This window comes from Nanorana parkeri, unplaced genomic scaffold (genome assembly GCF_000935625.1).
Source record: "Nanorana parkeri isolate BGI_ZX_2015 unplaced genomic scaffold, ASM93562v1 scaffold8, whole genome shotgun sequence".
NCBI classification, from domain to species: Eukaryota; Metazoa; Chordata; class Amphibia; order Anura; family Dicroglossidae; genus Nanorana; species Nanorana parkeri.
Window position 1 is genome coordinate 4,192,346 of NW_017306276.1, and position 11,333 is coordinate 4,203,678.

An 11,333-nucleotide genomic window follows, 5' to 3' on the forward strand; every position below is an offset into this window, starting at 1 on the left:
AGTTAGTAAGTTATGGGGTGATTGCTAGACTTAAACTGGACTCTTTACCGGAACTATTAGCCAGAAAATCTCAAACAATTGCATTATAATTTAAAACAAAAGGATAGCACAGGAGAGTGATATCCATTTGAAATTGGTATTGCAGTTTCGTGGACTTGGCTACTCAGGTGCAACAATCTTACAGCCCAAACATATGAAAGATCTAAAAAGACAAATGCATGTTTAAGCTTAAATTTTAGCTTGTTTGGTGAACTGACTCTAAATACAGTGAAGACATAAGCTCTTATTTCTGTCTTATATCTTAAGAAAATGTCTAAAGGGATTGATGTACACAATTATATATGCAATCTGCTAAGAAAGAGTTTACGACATTGTCATTTTATTATTTTTATGCCACTAATGGTTTACAAATGCCTGTGTCTCTCTGCAAACATTTTTATAAGCTCAATCAATAAATGCCTGTAGAGTTTATTGGCTTCCCATCAGATTTTACTGCACACTAATGCTGCATGATAAAATGGCCACACAAATCAGATGAGAATAAGTGATCTGAAACAAAAGTTATGCACAAAAATCTATAGAGTATAGTCGGTTAACTCTGTAATTTTTATGCATTATTACATATCTATTATTTCTGTCATATGGCTGGCTCGAGCACAGGCAGTTTATTTTATTTCCTGATTGTGTATGATGTTCTTCTAGTTAATACAGAGTAGTTACTACATGTATTGCATTGAGGAAAATGTATTTATATATCCAAGTCAAAATTATTATCAATGTACTGTATGTTTAGTCATAATTTTTTTTGTTTTGTTTTTAGAATGCATAGGGGATGGTTTGAACTGTTTTCAGGTTTTTTTATTGCAGTTTTTGTTGCTGCCAGGGAGATTCACCCCTCTCTATTTGTCCTGATGACCATCTTCATAGATGCAGAAGGTGATGGAAAATACAAATGTTTTCAGTTGTTACCAGAACATGATGTGAGGAAACATTTTCCAATGTTTAAGTGACAACTGTCTAAGAGGGAAATTATCTCACTTTGTGTAGATTTCTGCCCACTTCCTGTTCCATCCACATAACAGGAAATTAAGGAAAAACAAAGACACTGTATAATAAACTGACAGGCGTTTTACCTGCTTCCTACTTTATCTGAAACTAAAAAAAAGTTTGGGGTATGCATACCAACAACAAGTACCAAAAATCAATTATTCAGTACAGAGAGATTCTGATGCATATACAGCATACAGAATGGATTTTATTTTAAAAAAATGCTATTCTAACTACATACAAAATTTACATGTAACTGAATATAAATGTGTTATATTTGCTGTGTTTTGCAGGGTGGAGCCTACATCATTACCTGCAGCAGAGCACATTTTCCTTTGCTGGGATGTGCATCTAGCAAACCCATAAAGGTGCAAATGCATAAAACCTATTCTTCACAGTGTGCTCAGGGCATCTAAGGGGAGAAAAAAGTGTTGAGGCTAACATGGTCCTTTTTATAAAAAGATAAAAAGAGCATGTGTCTAGTCTGGTTTATAAGTGAGTGAAATGGCATCTGAAAGAGTGGCACGGAGGATTGGCATCAAGATATTTGGAGTGTGGTCGAGCTGTATGCAATATAACATGAACATATCCCATTTATATCCAGATGTTTTAACCAGTTGACATCCGCGGTGTTAAACCCCCTTCCCATCCAGGCCATTTTTCAGTATTCAGCGCTGCGGTACTTTGACTGACATTTATTCCGTCATGCAGCGCTGTACTGAAATGAATTTTATACCCTTTTTTGGGGACAGATAGAGCTTTCTTTTGGTGGTATTTATTCACCACTGGGGGTTTTATTTTTTTACTATATTAAGGAAAAATTACCGAAATTTAAAAAAAAAAACAGTTTCCCCTATATTAAATGATAAAACATTTATTATTACCCAATTTTTTGGTAAAATATAAAAGACGGGGTCACGTCGGGTAAAAAGACACCAAACATGTCAAGCCTTAAAATTGCGTGCGCGCGCGAAACCTCCAAAAACGATAACACCCAAAATTGGCCATAGGCGGCGCTTTAAAAGCTGTTACCGCTCATCAGTTTAGTGTTATCAGTGATTGATGGCCCTAAAATGATTGCTCTCATTGCGACATTCGCGGTGAGATGTAACATGTGTAGTGCAATTGTAGTTTTTGCGCGATGGGGTACCGGGCGCGTATTTACGTTTATAGGTGCGTAAACGTGGGGGTGGGGGAATAGAAATTTTAACCTTTATTTTTACATACATTTTGCAAAAGTACCCCAAACTCTTTTGATGTCAACCTCTTCTACTCCTCTTGAAAGCAAGACTCAGATTGGTAGAAGATGAGCCAGGACTCAGAGCAAGTCAGGCTCAACTGCACAGCAAATTGCTGGCTATTTAGCACTGGGAGAAAAAAGATAAGGAGAGAAGTACAGTATCTCTTCAGTGCACTTCTGTTCAGTTAAAGACTTTGGGTGTGTCCTAGATAAGGATGTATTGTGCCATTGCATTGTAGGTCTGCAGAGTGGTTTCAGAGTAAAATCTAGCTGCAGTGTCTGGTAGGGATGTTTGTATCACAAAACTAGATGAACAGAAATACAAATCGGTTAGGCTCCATTCACAGAGGAGCGGTTGTCGTAATGTATTCGGCCAGCCGAATATGCTCAGAGCCGCTTTAAACAGCAAAATGTACATGTGCATTGTTCAGACATTTGTGGCAGCCGCGCGGTACGAAACTGTGCAGCCTGCAAAATAGTCCAAGTGCAATTTTTTGATGGGTTCCACATGTTTGTGGCTATATAATAGCCGCAAACAAGCAGAATCTGTGCGAATTAAAGATTTTAACGTTTGCGTTGCCGCTCGGTCTTGCAAATGAAAAACCGTGCGGGAAACACAAATGCTATATATGAATGGAGCCTTAGGTATGGATGTTTACATATATGTATTTGTTTATTTAACTGTTTGCCCCATGTTTAGCTATGATCTGTAAAATACACAGTGTGCATGAGAGAGTTAGTTGGGTAGATAACAAGCACATATATATTACATAATGTCCTTATGCAAACAATTGGGAAAATAGTGAGGTGAGGTGAGTAAAGTGAAAGATAAAGACGGTCATTCAAATGACATTTTAGCACTACAACAAAACATACAAGTAAAATACAAGCTGTCAGGGCAGAAACAAAAACATTTGACATAACTCTGGGCTATCATATTTATTTTTCTTCACTACTTGGTGAGTCACTAGCTTGGAAAAAGCATCCGATTCACGTAGCAATATTGAGGAGATAAGGATGACACCACTGGAGCATGTACCGTCAAAAAAATCAGCAATAGCAGCTCCATATTTCTATAGTGACAGGTTAAGTATTAAGTGTGTTCACAACTTTTATACCATTATTAACATGATATTCTATTCCACTAACATAATGTTGCTGAAAATCTATATGGGAAATGCGTTTACATATTAAGATTAGGACTAGGATTTGTAAGAACTAGGAATCTTTTTTTAAACCTTGAAAATGTATTGAAATAATCAAGTCCCACAAGCAAGCTTTTTTCCTAGCTGCATTCGAACCTCTAGGGCAGGGGTGAGCAACCTGCGGCTCTGGAGCAGCATGTGGCTCTTTCATCCCTCTGCTGCGGCTTCCTGTCCAGGAGCGGAAATACGCTGGGGCCTCTGGGCCTGAGGCTGTGGGGGGGCCCAGTGAGGTCCGGTCCTGGGCACCCCCCGGTGGACTATGCGGCAGTGCAGTGTCTTCTCAGCAAGGGGGCAAGTCCTGTTACTCACCTCCTCTCCCGGCCGCGTCCCTAGTAACAGGCGGCAGGAGAGGAGAAGTCATTTAATTAGAAAAGTGGATTATAATAGGGAACATTACACTGTATTATAATCTATTTCTCTGATTAAATGATTAGACAGGGCCGCTGTTCTATCAAAGTTTGTGACTACGTTGGAATGTGTGACCTGTGACGTGGTCACACATTTGAATGTAATCCCGCCCAGTTTTTTGGTGGTGGAATGTGTGACCGCCAATGGGTGAAGCATTCCAACGCTTTTTCAGCTGTTCCACGGCAGATCGGCATCGCAAATCGTATGTGCAGGAGAACCGATCTGCACTGAAACAGCTGATCGGTCCTGAAATGTCACTTCTGTCCGACTTTGTGAGTGGGGTGGAATGTGAGATCACACTCAGAGTCAGATAGAAGTGACATTTCAGGACCGATCAGCTGTTCCAGGCCAGATCTGTTCTCCTGCACATACGATTTGCGATGCCGATCAGCTGAGAAAGCGTTGGAATTCTTCACCTATTGGCAGCTACACATTCCACCACCACAAAACTGGCCCAGAGTCCAGTGCTTTACTAAGCCCTGAGTCCAGTGTGTTACTAAGCCCACATATACCTATACATGCTATTCATAGCATTATGGTAAAAAACGATATATGCCGTTATCTTCATTTTAGCTGTCAAAAGGGTTTTGTGGCTCCCGGTGTTTTCTTTTCTGTGGGAAACAGGTCCAAATGGCTCTTTGAGTGTTTAAGATTGCCGACCCCTGCTCTAGGGCAAGAAAACTATTAAAGGGTAGCTGTACCGTTTGCCTGGTAAGGTTCAGTTAACTTAAAACTTTTGCATAAGCATATACTCACATTTCCTACTACTCCAAGTAGCTGCTGGAAGCAGTGGCGTAACAACCGGGAAGGCAGTTGGTGCGCTGGCCCTGGGCGTATAGCTGAGGGGGGGGCGGCGCCGGCAGCCGGCCGAAAACTGCACTTTTGGCTAAATGCCGAAAGTGCAATTTTCCTGCCGATACGTCGGCGCATCCGTGATTTCTTTCGTCCCCGCTGGTTGCTGCTCTGTGTCCCAGCGTGGAGGAGAGAAAATGACAGCCGGCCTAGCGCTGCGGGAGGAGAGCGCTATGAGAGCCGGTGTCTCTCCTCCCACACCGCTCAGCCTCATATCACAGTCCGGCAGAGCGGTGTGTGGGCGGAGACAGGCTGTGCTGTCACAGGAGGCTGGGCTCTCCTCCCTGCTCTGCTCGCTCAGCCACCTGTGACAGCGTGTCAAAGAGGAGAGCAAGATACAAACACTCAGTGATTAGTGATTGCTGAGTGTTTGTAAATAATTGAGGACATGGCATGTCTACTATATCCTCAATTATGAATGAATGGGAGTGATCTATATCCCCTCCTGTTCATTCATAGTTTTGGTTATAGTAAACATACTATGTTATCAATGAACAGGAACAGGAATAAAGGATTCCTGTTAATTTATAACAGGAGATACAAAAAAAGAGATTGAGGACTGTGTTCTCAATCTCTTCTTCTATTGTAAAAGGGAAATATCACGGGTCTGTTTAGACCCCTAATATTTCCCCGAAACCCCTAAAAGTAAATATTTAATAAAAAATGAATTAAAATAAATATTAAAAAATTAAAAAGTTTAAACCCTGGTTACGCCACTGGCTGGGAGCAAATAGAATTGTTACATAGGGTTGTAAATATAGTTAATAGAAAGGACTAGAGGCTGAGGGAGAGATCTAAGGCAGATATAACAGTACAGTTAGGAGGGTGTGAGGCATTTTTGTGGATTTTAGGAAGACGATAAATGGTAGAACCACAAAGAAAATCTTTGCAGAGGAATTTCAACTAATTAGCAGAAATTCAGCCTTCTGAATATCCTTGAGAGCACCATATCTGCAGTATTTATATACAATATCTGTGAAGGAGGAGTATATGTGTCTGTCTGCTAGTTGCTAAGGTAGTAGTTGTTAAGGTAGCCTCAACCTGTATAGGCTATGCATTTTACAGTGACCCATTCAGCTTTGAGAACAAAAAAAAAAAATCTAGATTTGCATACGATGCAGATTTAAGGGAAGATAGTTACAATGTGTAGCGCTCACCCCTGAAAGAGCCGCTGGATATAACGGGCACTTCTGTCTCCCCTTTGGGATGAACTACTTGCGATAGATCCACAGTAGTGATTAGGGATGGTCCGCCGGTTCGATTCGAACATTGGTCATTTGAGTGTTCTCCGAGCGCCAAACTTTATGGGATGTTTGCGGTCTGTTCGATCGCGCAACATCCCACACTGCAAAGAGCCCTCTGAAGCTCTAATTAGTTAAAGACTTGCACCTGACCACAGGGCAGGTGCAAGACTTTGCCCAATCAGGGCTCAGTACTCATTTGGGGCCATGATTTGGTAAAGTCATGATGACTCTCCCCAATCATGTCCCGCCTATCAGATGTCGGCAAACTACACAATTGGGCGGAGCTAGCTATCACTGCTTGCACCGCCCAATTGTTTATGCTTTGCCGGCATCTGTCAAAATGCCATTATGCAGCGGGAGTCGGCAAGGAGAGGACGGGACAGTGGTCGTGGTTTTTAAAAAAGATATTTCTATTAATTTTTTAATTGTTTTATTTAATTTCATTGTCGTCTTCGTCGTGGACAACGCTGGATGTCGTGATTGACCATGGATTACGTTGGTGGATCCATTTTTTTTTTAAATAAAAGACTTGTCAAAAACATTTTTTAATTAAAGGATTTTATCAAAAGTCTGGACTTTTTTTTTTTTTTAGCATGTAAATTTTTATTGAAAAGTTTTACTGCATACATAGTTTGTATAACAAGATATTTAAGCAATACAGGGATGGTCTGCATAGGGTATAATAGGCGTGCAAAACTGATCATTTTGATCAGCTGACATCTACCAAGTATCAAGAGGGGGAGATCGCGCCAGGAGTGAAGCTCCTGGGTGATCTTGTGGATTAGCGGATGGAAGTTTAGGTGGTATAGCTCCGTGGTTTTGGAGGAGAGATGCATACCTAAGTATGTTATTGCGTGTTGTTGGACTTTGATAGAGAAATGTGGAGGCCAGTTGGATTTGTCTATGGGGGATGGACTTTTTAATAACTATTTGATTTAACCCTTTAGGGAATGGGTAGGGGTACAAGTACCCCTTACTCATTCACAAGGGAGGGGGGCGGCATCTGGGTGCCCGCTTAAAGGGGTACCCCGATGCAAATAAGCCCCTTTGCCCGCAGACCCCAACAACCACTGGGTCAAGGTCCCCATGTGGCCTGGAGTGGGAGTGAGGGGGGGCCGCTCGCTCGCTCATCCCCCCTTTCTGGCCCTGCCAGGCCTATGCTCATTAATGCAAGTTAATGGTCATAAAATGTGTATGGGAATTTGGGTACTGCCCTGGGGGACAGGAATCAATAAAAAAAACACTTTAAAAAAATAAAATGTTGAAAGGAGCAGTGATTTTAACATCACTTAAAGGGGAATAAAACAATTCCTTTAAATATTGTGCCTTGGGGGGTCCACTTAAACTGCCTGTAAATTGGCAAATCTGTACAATGTATAGAACCTGCTGCAGCAAGTGATCCCTTTTGATAAAGTCCTGTGGACAAAACGCGTCAAGGGATCCGGCTCCATCTCGTTTGGAATAGAAGGTTTGTACGGCTGAGTGTCCCTACCGCTCAAATTGCTTTTAAATGTTGTCTTTTGGTAAGAGCCTAATAAATCTTTTTATTACCAAACAAAACTTTTGAAGTACTACAACCAGGAGGCCTTTCTTTGTCTGTTACCCTTTTGCAATCACAGGTGAGTGGATACCGCTGCATAGACAAAGCAGCAGGAGAGAACCGGAGGGGGAGGAGAAAGCATCGCCCAGTAGAGTTAATTTTAAAACTGTTGATAGCAATGGATGATGGTACATGAGAGGCTGCTGCAACGAATTTTAGCATTGAAAATCGATACTGAACCTCCAAGTTACGCCCAGGAAGAAAAGATAAGTAAATATATTCCCCCACGCTTTACCAGCAAGAGTTGGGGCGCAACAAAGGATTGATCGGACACCTATGATTGACTCTTTTTTTGCATTGTTTGCATAATTACCTGTGGCAGTGTCAGAGTTAAACTTGATGTTTAGAGTTAGCTTTGGATTCTAGAGTGAGTTTATACATGCACATGTAATTTTTGTAGAGTAAGTCAGATCAAGATCACTTATCACATATCACTTAGTTCAATATATTGAAGACTACAAGACCGGACACTGTCAATAATTTTTATTTAAAAGATCACAAAATTATACCGTTTTTTTACTTACACAGATTTGTCTGTTTATACAGACCACAGAGAACATTGAACAATTCACAAGTTCACTTATTCAAAATGTATTCACCAAATTATTTATTTGTCACAAGCGAATGGAGGAGAATTAGAGTTGGTTCTCCCTGATTTAATTTCACCTTGCGCAACATACTGGCATTTGATATTCAAGGGTGCTCGGAGTAATTCTTGATTCTGAGCTCTCCTCCACATCCAATCACTATCAAAATCTTGCTGACTCAACGTCTGTAACATTTTAAAAATGTGTCACTTCTTAACACATGATACAACAAAGCTTCTAATTAACTCCCTTGTAATATCTTGCGTTGACTACTGTAACTCCCCCCTTGTTGGCCTAAGAATGGCCCATTAATCTCCCTGGCGGTCTGATTATATCCTTTTTTTTCTATTTCTTTCGGTTCTTTTTAAAAAAAATTCCTGCCGGTTCCGCCCCCTTGCGACACGGATGCTCGCAAGGGACGGAACCCGGAAGACAGATGCTGGAACCTGCCGGAGGACACAGCGTGGCTCGAGGGGGCAAGGTAAGAGACGCTACACTTTAATCCCGAGTGTGGCTCGGGGTTATCGCTTATGGTACTGAAAATTAACCCCGAGCCACACTCGGGATTACCGCAAAGGAGGTTAAGAAGGCTATCCCCCCTTCAGTCCATCATTAACACTGCTGCCAGACCCGTCCACCTTACCAACCGATCAGTACCCGCCACCCCCCTCTGCCAATCGCTCCACTATCTCCCACTTCCCCAACGTATAAAATTCTAAATACTAACAATAACCTACAAAGCCATCTACAACTCTGCCCCATCCAACATCACCTGTCTCATCTCAAAATATCACCCAAACTGCACCCTTTGCTCTTCCCAAGACCTCCTGCTATCAAGCTCTCTTGTCACCTCCTCACATGCTCCCCTCCAGGATTTTTCAAGGGTGGCTCCCATCCTCTGGAACTCCCTACCCCAATCTGTCCGCCTATCTCCTACTCTGTCCATTTTTAAGCGATCCCTGAAAACTCATCTCTTCAGGGAGGCCTATTCCTCCTCGATATAACAGTACTTTCAGATCTTAGACTAAATCATGCCAAACAGTTATTACCTTTTGTATCACTTACCCCTCCTTCTAGATTGTAAGCTCTCACAAGCAGGGCCCTCCTACCTCATGTAATGAAATTGTATTGTTAATTGTCTCCCTCAGTTTTGTAAAGCGCTGTGCAAACTGCTGGCGCTATATAAATCATTTTTCCCCTGACACTTGTATTAAAATATACATGACACTTTTGCCATGTATATTTTAATACAAGTGTCAGGTCACTTAGATAAGGCACTTGGAGAAGGAAGAAATAATACCAACAGTGCTCCTGATAGACTGCAGGTGATCCTGTTTTCCTCAGCCACCTCTCTCTGTTCTAAATCTGACTACTACTCTCATCCCCTAATATGCTTTCGCTACCATTGCTTCTCACAATTGCATCTTATCTTCTTAACATTTCTTTCTTTTACCCCCTCTCCACCCCACAGATTATATATTTCACCCTTTTTCTTGCCCTCTCCCTATTACTGCACTCACCACTTCTTTCTGGACTTGTATCTCTCTTTGATGACTTCTCTGTCTGGCTACCATAATTTATCTCCTCTGACTTACCCACTATCATTCTTGGTGACTTACACATTAATATTACAATCACACCGTGGCTACCACACAACTTCTTAACCTATCCTCTTCTTTTTGACCTAACACAATGGACACACACGCTTACACATTCTGATGGCACAATACTAGACCTTGTGTTTTCTCGCCTATAAACTACTTGTAACCTCTCAAATACCCCTTTTCTTCTCTCATATCACAACCTTGTCAGTTTTGCGCTCACCCTGTCCCCATGCCCGATTCTCCCTTCACCACTTCATCCCCTCTCTTCTCTTCTCTGCTACTGACTACCTCTATGACAAAATATCACCACTGTCCTTGCTACTTCTGTCTACACCAGCACACGGCCATTCTCCTTAGACACCTTGGCTCCTCTTACTACATGCAAACTAAGGCCACGGCCAATAAAAGCCATGTCAAACAGAAATCTTAAAAGACATAGCAGTTCTCTTGAGCGAGTGTGGCATAAAACTAGGTCCCTCCAAGACTTCACCCTGTATGAAGCTGCCCTCCTGCTATATAATTCCTCCCTCCATGCCGCTAAAGACCTATTTTATCACTCTCCTTGACACACTCAGACCCAGACCTCCTCAAATCTTTTCTACTTTTAAATTTCTACTATGCCCCCCACTGCCTCCACCAACTAACTTATTCACTGTCCAGGACATTGCCATTTATTTAAAAAACAAGATAGATCCAATTCATGATAACATCTCCACTGTCCAGTCATCTTCCCCAATTAATGTACTAGACCTACCATCACATTTGTTTACTTTCCTCTTTCAACCCTGTAACTACAGAGGAGGTTACCAGCCTTTTCTGGCATTCCTGCCTCACCACCTGCCCCCTGGACCCCATTCCCTCACTACTACTGGCACCCCCTTGCTCCATCCTTCAGTCTCGTACTCAAATTTTCAATATCTCCCTCTCTTCTGGCATCTTCAACCTTAATCTCAGACCAATCTCCACACTCCCCTTCCCCCCAAACGCCTTGAATACCTTATCTCGAACCACATGAGCCACCACCTCACTGATAACCTCCTCAACCCCTTGCAGTCCAGCAACACTCCACTGAAACTACCCTTCTAAAACTCACTAATGACTTAATAGTTGTTAAATCAATGGTCACCATTCCTTACTCTTGCTATTAGATCTTTCCTATGCTTTTGACAAAGTTGACCACTGACTGCTGCTCAAATAAAACTCCACTTGCTTGGCCTCTTGGCCAAGCTCTCTTATGGTTCTCCTTATACCTATCCAAGCACTCCTTTAGAGACACGTACAATTGTACATCCTCTTCCCATAGGGGTCCCCAAGGCTCTGTCTTTGGATCCCTTGTCTTCTTCATCTACATCCCTTGGTTAGTAAATAACCTTGCACAACTTCCAATACCATCTCTATGCTGATAACACTCAAATATAGCTCTCCACTCCACAACCTACCCCTTTGGGGTCCTTGCATGTCATTAATTTACTGAATGACATATCAGTCTGGATGTCACAACACTTAAAAACTCTGTTTAAAACTGTGCTCATGATATTTCCTAACC